At 44.3% G+C, this 14,860-nt stretch overlaps 1 long non-coding RNA gene across 1 annotated transcript in view; it reads right to left on the bottom strand.

Moving 5' to 3' along the window:
- LOC148053101 (uncharacterized) overlaps positions 1–14,860 on the bottom strand; it is a 133,886-nt gene that overhangs the window by 83,883 nt on the left and 35,143 nt on the right. The window contains exon 2 of the long non-coding RNA XR_015708979.1: positions 9,728–9,885. This is a non-coding gene — a long non-coding RNA (uncharacterized LOC148053101). The remainder of the gene's footprint in view (positions 1–9,727; positions 9,886–14,860) is intronic.

The raw sequence follows: 14,860 nt of genomic DNA on the forward strand, positions 1-14,860 counted from the left end.
TGATGTGTAACACAATTGGGCACTCATGCACAAATTAATTGGGCATGCAAGCGTGAAGCAATTGGGTTCTCATGCATGAATCGATTGGGCACCCATGCATGAATTAACCGGGCGTGCAAGCGTGAGCTAATTGTGCGCTCACGTGTGAGCTGATTGGGCACTCCTGCATGAGCAAGTTGGGCACTTCTGTGTGAACCCTGCAACTTATGCCCAATACATTCTACCCTCTGCCTCTGTGAAAAACACACAGGAACTGTTTCAACATCAATCCATTATAAACTCTACTTTCAACATCATCACTATCTTAATATACACCAATTATAAATTCCACTCTTACTCCTGTGGACCAGGCAGTAGGGATAAACACTGTAGCGTGCACACTTTGACCAGCGCAGCACTGCAAGCTGCTCCTTCTGACCAAGGGCCTCCCTTTTGCACTGAGCACTTGTTAACACCCCTTTTCACAGGCACTTACTCTAAAATGGACACTCACAGCTCAACTCCCCAGCTCTGCCAAGTGCTCCCAGGCTCTCTGGAGACCCTCTTGGAGCACACAGTTAGCCTCTCTGCACCCCACAGCACAGAAGCACGCAGCTCTCCTGGACCTTCCCAGCCCCACTGTGCCTACAGGGAAGGATCCCTCATGTGGCAGCAGCCCTGGCTGCTGGCCACTGGGGCAAGGGCTTGAAGCAGAGCCCATGCCATCTCCTCCCAGTCACCCTCCCATCCCTCAGGACCTTGCTCCAGTAGCCTTGAACTCTCCATTTCCCACCTGCTTACACACTGTCTGCACCTACCCCCTCCAAACATGATGGGCCCACCACAACACCCCAAATTCCCAATATCGGAATCAATACTCCTTCCTGAGCCTCAAAGTCACTCCAATTATTGCAGTCCCAGGCCATGCCAGACCTTTCCACTGTGGAAGACAGCCTCCACTAGGGGAACTTTTACTTAAGTTATTGCCAATTAACACAACCTTCTAATCACTGGTTCAGGTATTGAGAAAGAAGAAAACATAAGCAATTAAGCACTTAAGAAAGCACCTTTTCTCCCCCTTTCCTAGGCTCCACTTAAGCCACATAAACCTTCCTAATCTCAGCTTCTCTTGTTTGTACCACAGGTTACACTCAGTCCATCCTAATCACTTCAGTGAAACAACAGGCAATGCAGGAGGTTGGGGTTGTGTACACAACAGTTTCTTCTGTCTGCTGCTGCTTCACGTGTCTCACTAGGTCTCTTCCACTCCTCCTGGCTTCCCAGTGTCCCTGCACCAGCACAGGTCACCCATGGCCACAGACAAAGTGTCCCTGCCCTGGTGTGGGTTGTCCATAGGCTGCAGTGATTCAGGCATGCGTCCCTTGGGCACGGAGCATCCTCTTCCATACATGTCTCCTCCAGCATCTCCCCACACTGCCTGTGCTGGGGCACTGTGGGCTCCTCCTGAGGGCCTGGCATTTTGGGACACCATATCAACTTCAGAGCCAGCTGCCACCTGCGCAGGGCAGTTCATAGCCACCTCCCGCACTGGCAACGATGCCAAACCCTGCCACGTGTGTTCAGTGTGGCACTCATGTGAGCTCATGGCACACTTGGGGGGTGAACTCATCAGGTGCTCATGCATGTCCTAATTGAGCATGAATGCATGAGTAAATTGGGTGCTCATCCAGAACTAATTGGGCTCTCAAGTGTGAATTGATTGGCCTCTCAAGCATGAGCTAATTGGGCACTCATGCATGAACTATTTGAGCAATAAAGCATGCACTAATTGGGCACCCATGCGTGAAGTAATTGGCTGATCAGGCATGAACTAATAAGGGCGATCATGCATGAGCTAATTGGGCACCCATCCCATGCATGGACTAAATTGGCACTCATGCATGAGTAATTAGGTGCCCATGCACAAATGTAGTAAACCCTGCAATTTAATCCCAATACCTTCCACCCCTTACCTCCACAAAACACATATTTAAGAGCTGTTTCAACATAAATGCATTACAAACTCCATTTTCAACATCATAGAATCATTTAGGTTGGAAAAGACCCTTAAGATCGAGTCCAACTGTTAACTTCGTCTTAACCAAGTCCACCACTAAACCACATCCCTAAGCACCACATCTACACAATCAGAACATTTCACCCACACAAACGCTACCCTTTGTCCTGGTAGACCAGACCGTATGGGGTTAATACCATAACAAAGTGCACATGCACTTACTAAAATTCTGCCCCTGCCTCCTGGGAACCAGATTACAGGGGTTACATTCATCATCACAGACTGAACTTCTCTCTTACAAGCTCCACCCCTTACAGGCTACATTATTGGGGTCAACCTTATCACAGTCTGACTACATGGACTCTTCACAAACTTCAACCCTCATCCCCTTGGAGCAGACTGTAGGGGTTAATATTACAACAACCTGAATGCATACGTATTATTATGCCCCTCATGGCATAAATTGCAGGGTTTACTGCATTCATGCAAGAGTGTCCAATAAAGTCACACAGGGATGCCCAGCTAGTTCACACTCGAATGTTCCGTAAGTTTGTGCATGAGCACCCAATAAAGATGTGCATGAGTGCCCAATTAGTTTATGCACGGGCATACAAATAATTCACACCTGAGCAGCCTATCAGTTCATGCATGAGGGTCCAATCAGTTCACCCTTGAGTGCCCAATGAATTCAAACGTGGGAGCACAATTAAGTCACATCCAAGTGCCAATTTAATTTATGCCAGACTGCCTAAGTAGTTCATGCATGAGTGCCCAGTTAGTTCATGCATGAGTGTCCTGCAAACTTACACTTGATTATTCAATTAATCCCTGCATGGAGGCACAATTATTTCATGCTTGAGCACCCAATTAGCTCACACATGGGCATCCAATTGGTTCACGATGCCCCATTAGCTCATGCATGACTGCACAATCAGGTCATGCATGATCACTGAATTCGTGCATGAGAACCTGACCATTTCATGCATGATCACACAGTTCACTTGAAAGGAGCACCCAATTTACTCATGCATGAACACTCAATTAGTACATGCATGAGCACCTGATGATGTCACGAGTGCTACACAGGACACACATGGCAGGCTTCAGCTGCCCTGTGCAGGTGGCAGCTGGCTCTGAAGCTGATGTAACTGCCCATGGCATCCCAAAATGCCAGGCTCTCAAAGGAGCCCACAGCACCCCCTCACAGAGGTAAGAGCAGCAGGCGCAAGGGGAAGAGATGCATGGGGAGATGGTAGAGGAGACGCATGGAGGGAGAGATGGCAGCGATGATGTACAGGGAAGACCTACTCATGGAAGGAGGCACTCCATGCCTGAGGGGTGTCCCTGAGGGACTGCGGCCCAGGGGTGACCCACACCAGAGCAGGGACACCGTTGAGGGACTGTGGCCTGCAGGCAGCCCACTGCCTGAAAGCTCCCACAGCTATTCATAGTTACTAATGCCCTTCTGCTATTGAGATGGTGAGGCAATGGGCAGTGCAGGAGGTTGGGGCTCTGCACATAACAGTTTGCTGCCTCTATCTGCTTTTCATTGGGTTTCTTCCACTTCTTTTGAACACCAGTCTTCCTGCCCTGACAAGGACTGGATAAAAGGAAACATATCATTCCTGTTCTCAAGACACAAAGTGACTTTTTTCAGTTGGTGAAAACTGCACTTAACATCCTTCACCATCTCTTTTCTTAGCAATTATTCAGAAAGCCTTGCAAATGTTCACAGTATTCACAGCAATATAAAAGGTCAAGCCATAAGGCTTCAAGAACATGCGCAATGCTGAAGAATGTTTTATCCCTAAGTAAGAGTACAAAAAAAAAATGGTGGTTCAGTGCAACATTCACCACACTGCATAAAAAAGCCCAAAGGATTTACATTGTCAAGTATATCTCGGTACCTCCTGGTCTGCTTACACCATTCTAGCCATGCAAAGCATTCAGCAGTGCAACACGACTGCCTATACCAAAACAACTCCTTTGCAACAGGCAGCCTGGGCTGTATTTGGAAGCCTGGCCCATTTACTGCATGTTTCTGCCAAGATACATCTTAACTTGCAGACGACTTTGAAATGCAAACCACTTAGCAACCCATAATATGATGCTTTCTAATCTCTAAAATCCCACACTACCTACTAAAGGCAGGAGGCTTAGGCCTTGAAATGCCAAAGTGTTAACAGAGTTGCATTGACAGAAACAGCATTTGTTTTGAAAACTCTTCAAGTGTATTGATACCAGATCAGGGCCCATCAGAGTCTGTCAGCTGAAAGTCACTTCTCATGTTCCTCTCCGTGTTGACTGGTGTACTTGCTAAGATGTCTCTCAAACTATGCAAGTCAGGAGAGAAAAAAAGCTGTAAACTCAGAGTGAAAAATAAGCCTGCTCTGTGGCTGTGTCTTGCCAGTACAGAACAGCTGGAATTTGTGGCAATACTGGTTGTTAAAGTGCTGTTTCAGCGTGAGCTTAGAACTGTCACACTTCCAGATTCCTCTGTATCAGGAAAGTGCTGACTATTTCCTGACAGACAAGAGAATATCTGCCCCATACAACACCACTAGCCAAAGGTTTGCCCAAAAGTCTATTCTGATTCAGAGAGGAATGATGCCTCGTGTGGCCGAGATTCAAACCCTGTGAGCACTGTTTCCTCTCCAAGTATGTACATATCAGTTTAACATGGCTGTCTACAATGGCAGACAATCATAAGTTATCTCAGCTGGCATCACCCTGTTTAAGGGAGCCTCCAGCAGACATTTACACAGGCAAGTAAAAGAACCAAAAATGAAGGGCTAAAGAATGGGAACCCTTCTTTGTGTACTACTGTGTTAAAATGTAACCAGGATTGACAGAGAAGATGGCGGGACAGTCTGAGCATATACTTAGAGGCATGCTGCATCAGCGGCCCCATGGAAGAGACTGCCTCTTCCTCCACCGGGGAAAAATGTGCTCCCACCCTGCCTTCCATGGCTGTCAAACTACCTGAAAATGTTTGCAGTAGCAACTGCATTCCTGGGCACCAGAGAAATACAGTAATGCAGTGCAGGAAGTCTGTCCCCGTTCCTGCAGCATGCCTAGGTACCTGGAGGTTTTACTTGGCCAATTAGTCTCCTGTGTCCTGGACAGCCACTCTGCACCATTTAGCTTAAGCACACGTCTACCTCATTACCCAGCCCCAAAATTAGCATGGAAAATAAATAAATAAATGCCATATCACAAGACCCCAATGTTTAAATGCACTCTCATTCCCTACCTCAATCCGAATTTTGCATTCTGCTACAAGCTGACAAGATAATTGTTAGGTAATTACACTGTCTTCATTTCCAAGTGCAGCAAAGATGCAGCAGCAAGAGAATGTACTAGCACGATAAAAATTACATGTTAGTCTGCTTTTCAAAAATTATCCAGCTGGCCTCTATATTACCAAATAAGTAGTGGGCTGGAAGGAAATGACGGCTGGAGAAGGCTTCAGAGCTCTGTTTGCTGCTCTTGATGTTATTGGCACTTGCAGCTAGAACAATAGAGGGTAACAATAAACAGTAGCGCACTCTGCACCACTGCTTCCCTCACATACCAATGTTGGGGCACCCCAGGTGACACCTGCTGCCACCATTGGCACATGGGGGGCACAGCAGGCGCAGAAGAGGGGTGGGAGAACTCGGGAGGTATCACCAGACCTTCATCACCCAAACCTCCGGTAGCAATGAGGTAACTTCAGCTGTTTCTGGTGTATTTCTACACTATAGTTACTGCAGACCCAGTAGGTCTACCTGACTCAACTTTATAGAATCACAGAATCGTTAAAGTTGCAAAAGACCCTTAAGATCATCAAGTCCAACCATTAACCTAACACTGCCAAGTCCACCACTAAACCATGTCTAAGCATTCCCTAAGCATTATGTCTACCCGTCTTTTAAATACCTCCAGGGATGGGGACTCAACCACTTCCCTGGGCAGCCTGTTCCAGTGCCTGACTACTCTTTCAGTGAAGAAGTTTTTCCTAATATCCAACCTAAATCTGCCCTGGCACAACTTGAGGCCATTTCCTCTTGTCCTAAAAAAAGTCCTCTTGTCCTTTAAAAGCAGCTCAACCCAGAAGTCCAAACTATGCCCAGGAGGAATGACGTGGCCTGCAAAAATCCTGCTGAGAAAGGCTGGCCAAGCTGTTGTGGCTCTCCTCTGCCAGCATTCAAGTGAGCCAGTTTGACACTAGTTGTGGTGTGTCCACACGAGCAAAGATGCTCTAGGAGAACAGCTGTTCTTGTACTGAGGTGTTTTCAGTATCACCGACACCATGACAGTACCACAGAGTGGGTATTTCATCCCTGTAGCTGCTCTGAGGCCAAACTGCAAGATGGATAAGTAAGTTCCATTCCTGGTCAAGATTTCAGCAATCCGTTATGAAGGACTGCCTTCCCTGCTTTTCACCATAAGCCACAGTTTTATTGTTCCCATGAGGCACTATGCCAATTCAGCAGGAGACACCAACTCATCATGAAGCCTAACCCATGAAAGAACACAGTTTTTAGCTGCATCCAGGCAGTACAGCTGCTCAGGCAGACATGGCATAAAAATCAGACTGACTAGAAACAGAATTTTGATTTGGTTCAAAGACATCAAAAATGTTTCCATTTGGATCAAAAATTTCATTTTCGAACTTCATATAAAAGCCTGAAAAAACCTATGTGGAAATTTCATTTTCCCTCCCAAAGACCTCGTAAGAGAACAACGTATCGATGGACAAACCCCCGGCACATCAACCACCTTCTCTAATTAGTGTCCTGTTTTGTGACTGTTCAGTGAAAAAATGAACAGTCACAGAGGAAGGCAGAGAAAGGCCTGAGTCTCCCAGGTCTATCTGTATTCCCTATGAAATCCCATGCCATCATATAATCACCAAGTGATTTTGCTTCTTATGTATTTTAATTGCTGTGTATCTTATTGGGTCATGAGAGTTTCCTCTTGAGCCACAAAGCACCCCAAAGCCCAGAACGGTAACACCTGAGCCACCAGCATCCGATTTAATGGCATGACCAAGTGCTAAGCAGTTATATCTCATTGTTCAGTTTCAGAGCTTGATGTCACAAGGCATCCGCAGCTGCTGATGCCACGGGGACCTGGTACTGCACAGCAGCACAGCAGGTCCTGAACTGTCTGCAACAGGTGATTTGGGGGCTTCTTTTGCTTTTTACCAGGAAGCTTACTTTTGCTTACTGACATCAAAATTTTTCAAAGTGTGCCACTTTCAACAAAGTCTTAGCCAGGAACATTTTTACTCTCCGAGGCAAATTCTGAATTCAAGGTGGAGGGAGGTGTTCAGAGCAGGGAGCTTAAGTTTTCCATATTCGAGAGAAGTGCTGCCATACAAGGCTCTTTGGTCTTAGAAAGCCTGAATCTGTTTGTTAACCTGTGTGCCTCTCTCCCCCTCTTCATGAGGGACTTGCCTAAATCTGAAACAGGAAACAGTTTTACATTTCCTATCCACCTGTACCCAGAACATTGAAGGAGCAAATCCTTAATCAATATGGACCATATCCTAAAACACTCTACAGCAACCCAATGCAAACTTTTCCTGGGTTATTCCTGGTAATATTTCAGTTACTAGAATTTTCAGCTAGGGCTAGTAGCTGATGATTGCTTTTGTTAATCATTGGTTTGATCATGTCTTTCTCTCTCCTTGAGGGACTCAAAAATCATCCCTGGGGACACAGGTGGGGTTGAGAAAGCACTCAGGCAGTGGAGAGTTTGATCTCTTGTGCTCCTCATTTCACATCACAACTCTCACATTTGTTTGTGAGTACCAGGGATCGATTTGGATATTACAGACAGGGAGATCTGAGGAGTGACATGTTACTGGGAAGGGGGGAAGAATGGAAGAGTACAGATGGGAATGGGCTCATAGAGAGAGAATTTCAAGCCACTGGCTGCAATTGCAGGCAGTGTGCTCCTTTCACTGTACTCCTTTTAGTGTATTCCTTCTCACTGAAAGTCTGTTTCCACCTGAGCTAGGCCTGATAGGAAATCTGGTCAGCAGAGTCATTGGAATAATGACCTGGATTCAGTTCAAGTAGACATTCAAAATAAGTCATTTAAATCACTCTCCAATGGCATCTATTTCCTCTCAGTGAATATACAGGGCCACAGGTGACAAGCGCGGCTGTAGACACTGGAAATGTCCACACTAAGCAAGATGAATCTCAGCCTAAACATCTCAAAATCATCAGATGATCATCTCAGCATTCCCAAGAAATATGGCAGTACTACTCTTGACAAAGTGAGGCAAGAGAAATCACAATATACAACTTCAGGCTTAAAACTCAGTCTTAAAAATGGGAGCCTTGGTTTCCTATGCCATCACTGAAGCTTAACAGAATGCGATACAGAGACATTTCCTAAGCAAAATGACTTGAGTCAACTTGCTTAGGAAGTGGACTGCACAAAATGGTAAATAAATGTCTCAAGTAGATCTACCTACGCCAAAAAAACTACATGTGCAATCTACAACTTTTTTTTCCCCTGTCAGGACCTAAATAAGGTCAGAAGCATACAAGAAAATAATAAAAACCCTGAAAATAGAGAAATGGATTCTGTAGTCTTTCCAAAAAGAGATATGCTTTTCAGTAGGTGCTTCTTGATTTGGATGGAGTCATTGTACTGGTTCCCCAGCAAGGAGAGCCTAGAAGCCCTAAGCTAGTCTGAGCGGATGGAACACATCTCAGCTGTTCCCCTAGTTTCCTGCACATCCCTGTATGGGAAATCAGGCACCTTCCTCATGAATCCTGGCTGTATTCCTTCAGGAGCATTCCCACCAAGACATGCTGGCTTGTACAGCTGGCAGTTAGTGGGAAACCGTTAATGACTATACTCCTAAGGTCACAGCTAGGACCTGAACTGTACCACTAGCTATTCAAAAAGTCTAGGGAACTATAGGAATTATTTACCAAGACTAATCTCAACATTAAAATAGTATGTATCAGAAGCTATGAAAAGCTATCAGTTACAGGAAGGTCTACACTCTGTTGACTGGGGGAGGAAAAAGGGAGATGCTTCTTGCAAGGGAACCAGCCTGAAAACCAGATCATCCCAGAAAGTTTGTGCAGCTTGAGACAAATCAGTCAGCCCATGCACCAAATTCTCTAGTGTTTTTCTGCTGTTAAAAAAAGTCCTTTCTTCTGTAGGAGGCTGGGCTGACTCATGCTGTGAACAACCCAGTCTGACCCAGTGGAAGTCAAAATTCCTAGTGATAGCACTGCTGCAGGCTATAGTAAAAGGGAGGATCTCTATTCTGCCTAACCTTCAGCACCTAATTATTTTTACTCAAGTTTGGAGCCTTAGGTTCTCCACCAGCACCACAAAAAGGCATTCTGACACTCATGGCAGGATATTCATCTGGCAGACTAGTAACAGGGATTTATTTTTTTTTTTAATTCGAAGAAATGTATTTGCCTCAGCTTTGGTAGCCACCACAGAGGTACACAGAGTAGCTCTAGGTCGTCCTTCAGCTTTCCCGCAAGCCAACTCTCTCTAGAGATGAAGGCACCACATCAGTACACCCGACTGAAGAGCTTTCATTTGCTTTTTTTAGAGAGCCTCTGAATCTGGATGCCATGAGGACCTACCAATGTATATGCAATGCTACAACTTACAGGCTTAAACATTGAGAAATAACAGGGGCATATATGTCACATTCTTTGGGGCAAGCTTTAAATAGTCTCAGTGTATGAACCTTACCGCACCATCTCAGGGACACGCTCCAGCGCCATCATTTGAGATGTTTTGAAGCTTCTTTTATTTTGCACCAGGATGTCTGCTGCTTTCCACCCATCTTCAGGTACTTGCTGCATCGGACATGCAGGGCCAGAAGAGAAATATCTGGAGAATCTTCTCAGCTGAAGGGATAACAGCAGCATTGTGAGTAGACAAGACAATTTCAGAACACCTTTATTTTAAACAAAGGACTGTTGATAGAGGACTCTAACCATCCCATCACCAGAGAGATTTTATCCCAGTTAAACTCAAGAGCCTGGATGCGTATTGCAGTGCCATAATTTGCAGTTCAATAGCTTTGAAAAATAAACTAAGATTCTTGGAGGAATTAGATGAAAAGGTGCAGAGGTGGAGGATTTTAACAGTTCCAGGATCTTTTTACTGACAGAGGAAGCACTCTCAGGACATCTCCCCACAACCAGGAAGAACATAGCAAGGCACCATAGCATGCTTAAACCAAAGAACCTTGTCTCATCTGCATACGAGTGGTGTCATTTTCTCAGCCTCCTTGGTGCCACAGTCCAAGAGCACCTTTGAATATTGGTGACGCAGGCAAACTGCTGTTTTGCTCAGATAACCAAGGGAAAGGAAAGGCGAAGTGAGGTCCAAAACCATGGCTGACATGAATCAGCCAGCTCCCTCAGAGTTAGAGTTCATCCAGCTGAAGACTGAGCCCTGTTTATATATTGTTTTTCTCCTCAGAGGAGTAAGTAACATTGCCATCATAGAAATGCTTTCAGGGTTGCCTTGTTAAAGCAACCTTGGTGAACCTTGCTATTCATCACAGCAGCACGTTTGAGCACTGCAGTCCCCAATAAATCAAAACATGCCAGGATGTCTGTAATGCTTGATCAACATTTTTGAGTTTCCTCTTCCCAAACACCACCCTTCAAAAAAAAAAAAAACAGAGTGAATGCCAATTTCCCTGCTGGTGCAAATCAGTATACTTCCACTGAAATTGAGAAGCTTCAGCCAATTTAAACAAGCTGAAAAATTTGGATCTGGTGCTGTTCCTGCTCCTGCTTAGAGTGGTGTTTAGATCCCGCAGAGTTCTTGCGGGATGAGTAACAATGAAACAGTTATCTGCTAAAGCAGCTTTCATGTCAAAGGTTTGCAGTCCTTGACAGAGGAGATCTCATTACCCACAAGTTTTAGTTCAGCCAAAGGAAGAAGTGACTTGTCCAAGCCTCTTAGCTAAACAACAGCCAAACAAGGATATGCCCAAGCCCTGGAGACCAGGTTTCAGAGTGCCTGGTTCACAATTACGTTTAACCAAATATCTTTTCAACGAGGGACTTTAAAATGAGGAACCTTTTCATTTTTTTTTATTGCTCAAAACCACAGCTACCACATTGAGACACATTTCTGAGCTTTAAAAAAAGGCTGCTTTCAACATTCCTAATTTTCACTGTTTATAAGCCATGACTTTACTGAATGATTTTTTTTTTCCCTGTGTAGTTGAATATGCCCTGTATCTAGAGGGTAATTTTGGCTTTAATCTGCTCTAAACGCTAGAATGTCGGACAAGTGAAGCATTTGATGGTGATGATAATGAGTAGCCCATTAAAGGTAATTTTTAAAAAGTTAATGAGCTCTCACTAAGGGGCTGACACGTACTGTAATGAAAAATGTTTGCATAAAGAATATAACTTTCTTGCTATTTATTTTACTTTATAGAGAATCTATAAAACTTTTTAATATGCCTTCAATTAATTCAGCAGTTTAGACAACGTTTGAGTTTTATTTTCGTTCTTGCTTTGCCATAGTAGGTTACAGAAATCTAGTTTTCTAAAGGAAGCAACTGATCTCTCAATTAATCACTCTCTCTTACCACCCTATTCTCTATTGAACGTCCAGGGATTCAATTCCCCCCCCCCCCTTAATTAAGGGAACTCAGCAACAAAGTGATTTAGTGATAATGACTCTTGCCATTTCTTTAGCTGTGTGGTCACTGTTAGCCACTATTTGAATTTACCAGCATAAATAAAGCCCTTCAGTGACTAAACAAAGTTAAAGTAGCAATAAATTAAGCCTGCCATGTACACTTGGTTAAACCTTTAGCCAACATAAATACAAGCAGCCTTTTGCTGTGATTTGCTTGGTACAATGACATCATACATTTCCAAATAGAACATCAAGACCACAGCCAAAAAACTAACACAATTCCCTTACGTGAATCAAATTGCAACAATCTCGAGTTTGTTGCACTGACTGTTCAGTTTCTGGCTTCTATGCCCTCTGCTCTCATGTGACCACATTATAAAATAATCTATATGGTGATCTCAATTTTGCATTTTCTGCATGATTACATTTTGGCAAGGGGACTCTCTCTGTCATCTCTCTCTGCAGGAATGCTTTGAAAGTTACTGAAAAGTCAGAATTTGCCAGCTCAGAGTCAAATCCAACCTTTTCCTCCTGAACCAGATCCTAGGAGCAATAAAGGCTACAAAGGGCTGTGTCCAGAAACAGACAGAAAGGCAAAAAAAGACACCAAGACTGCCAAGCGGAGGCTGTGCTAACCACAGCTAAACCTAGCTAGGGCTGGTGAAAGGGGCCTGTGCCTGTTTGGATGACAGGATTTCTAGGTGGTGGGGAGGAAAACAAGGGGGTGCAGGAAGACAAGAAAACTACCCCATTATCTTAGATTTTCTCAGAGCAGGCCTAGACCATAGTTCCGCTCACCTGATCCATTAGAGCCTCTCCCAGGGAACGTGTCTACACTGCAGGACAACGCACCGCCCAGAGACACCCAAGCTACCTTTACAGAAAGCAGCTTCATTATTGAGAACAGTCACACCACAGAGCACCACCCTCTAAGCGTTCACTTAGCCTACCAACACCAAAGTGAGCCTGGGTAGGAGGTGCCCCCTTCCACAACAAGGCAGTACCTGAACACTTCTTTCAGAAACAGGGCTGCTGCTCCTCCTGAGGGTTTTTATCCCCTTCAGGGTGGACCCTGGCCAGCTGGGACTGGCCAGGAGCAGCTGATTAACAGCAGAGCATTGGGCTCCTTTTTGCACGATAAGGGAGGGTACTCAGCTGGCTCCCATCAGGCAGTGGGAGTCATACTGCTCACCGCAGAGGAAGCAGCACTTCTTGTGCACCTGCGAATAGCACTTCCAAAAGCACAGCAGGCAGCTTTGCTAGACTATGACACAGCTAAGTCTGCGCTACTGCTGCTTAAAAAAAAAAAAAAAAAAAAAAAAGCCAGAGGTGTTGGTGGATGCTGACCCTGCCTCTGAGTTGACAAACCCCGTCCTCAGCTATCTGTGAGCTAGTAACTGTGAGCTTCTCTATCACAGTGAATTAGCAGAGAAATTCGGAGTCCTTGTGAGCTACTGGAATGGAAGGGAAAATATTCCATGCTTGCTTCTCTTTTTCCCTTGTATTCCCACCTCGGCAGCAGCCAAGTTTAATCCAGAACTACCATTTACTTCTAAGGAATCATGCTCTTGTATTTGTTCTCCAGTACCAATTTCTTCACTAAGTAAAGCAAAACAATTAAACTTCTTAATGCACAAAGGAATCAAATGAAAAATTGCATCGCAGACATATTATTGATCCAGAGCTGAGCAAAGGATGAAAGAGAGGGAATACCTCCTGGAGCCCATGTGCATGACACCACAGAATTAAAAAAGGAGAAAACTTAATAACTAATTGGTTATAAATTTATGGTGGAGCCATAAAAATGGCAATAAGAACATTTTGCCTGAACCAGTTTTGCGCTGAGCTGTATAATTTTGTCACTTTTTATTTATATTTTCATCATGAAAGTTTTATTGAAAGAAAAGCACTAGAAAAACAGGGTGAGGTTAGACTTCACAACAGATTATAGTCTTATGGTATTTTAAAAACAAAGAGATAGAGCAAAGTCACTCATATATCAGCTTTTCTCTACTCTCTCTTTATTCTCCTAAGCCTGTGTTGAGTAATAATTCTTCCCTTCTAAATCATGACATATTAAGGATGAAAAAGACTTCACATTCTTTTTTCCTCTCCCTTTCTTTTTATTATTCCTTTTGAAAGATCTGCAAAAGGCTGAAATATCATCCAGGCCTCTATGAAGCCAATCAGCACAATGCTTATTAAGCACAAGACAGAAGACGTGATCTATTTTTAATTAAGCCATCTTTGCACAATGCAACGTAAGGAACCTGGCTTTTGAACTGCAAGGCAATCAGTGGATGGATGATGAGTGAATTAAAAGTAAACAGGAGGAAGAATTCCAAATACAGGGAGGGCTCAGAGGGGATTTCCAAAAAAAAAAAAAAAAGTTGTTTTCGCAAGGAAAGAAAAAATGAAGATTTTTCTTATCATAATTTTGAGGGTGCATTTCATCCCCTATTTTGACTCACTTTTCAAAGCCACAGGAGGTTGTTTGTAGAAACAATTTGTTAGCAAATACATGGTTCTCCTCTGCCCGGAACATTAGAAACTGCAACATATATACAACACTTACTGATGTTTAAGTATCAATCAGATTGTGTATTATTTGAGCAGAGTACACATTCAAGTCCACTTTACACCGTTATGGAACAGACTAAACAAACCTGACCTCAGGGGTGACCCTCATAGGATCCCTAAAGATTGCAAATGTATAGTAGGCAGTCACCATGAGACTTTTACAGCCTGGTAATGGCATGCAAATGACACTCTGTCTCTGTAACGCAGCCAAATTCTGGGGTTGTATATGAGAGTAATTTCCTGAAGAATTTGGGGAAAATGTGATACTTTTCCTTTTATGTATGAAATTCACAACATCTCGTCCTTTTACTAGAGGACTACAGGGAAAGCACTGACAAACTTATCGCCAAGCCGTACTGTTCCCTGTAGCAGCACCTCTCCGAAACTCTCCTTCTGTAGGTGGAACGTGTTTCCCCCCCAGGAAACATGCTCAGCGCCTCACTGAACCACCTGTGTGAAGCAGTCTCCTCCAGAGCCCAGCTTCAGGCTGGGGATGAGGGGAGATGCTCTGAATTGGCCTGTGGAGGATCCATTCTCCCCCTCCGACATACATACAGGGTGCAAGGAAACTGGCTATGGTTGGCTCTTTAAAATGAGTCAGTGGGAATCCTACTTGTTTCCCTCAGGGCTGCA

Source organism: Nipponia nippon, unplaced genomic scaffold, assembly GCF_047370975.1.
Source record: "Nipponia nippon isolate SJK-2023a ecotype South Korea unplaced genomic scaffold, ASM4737097v1 scaffold_4, whole genome shotgun sequence".
NCBI lineage: Eukaryota > Metazoa > Chordata > Aves > Pelecaniformes > Threskiornithidae > Nipponia > Nipponia nippon.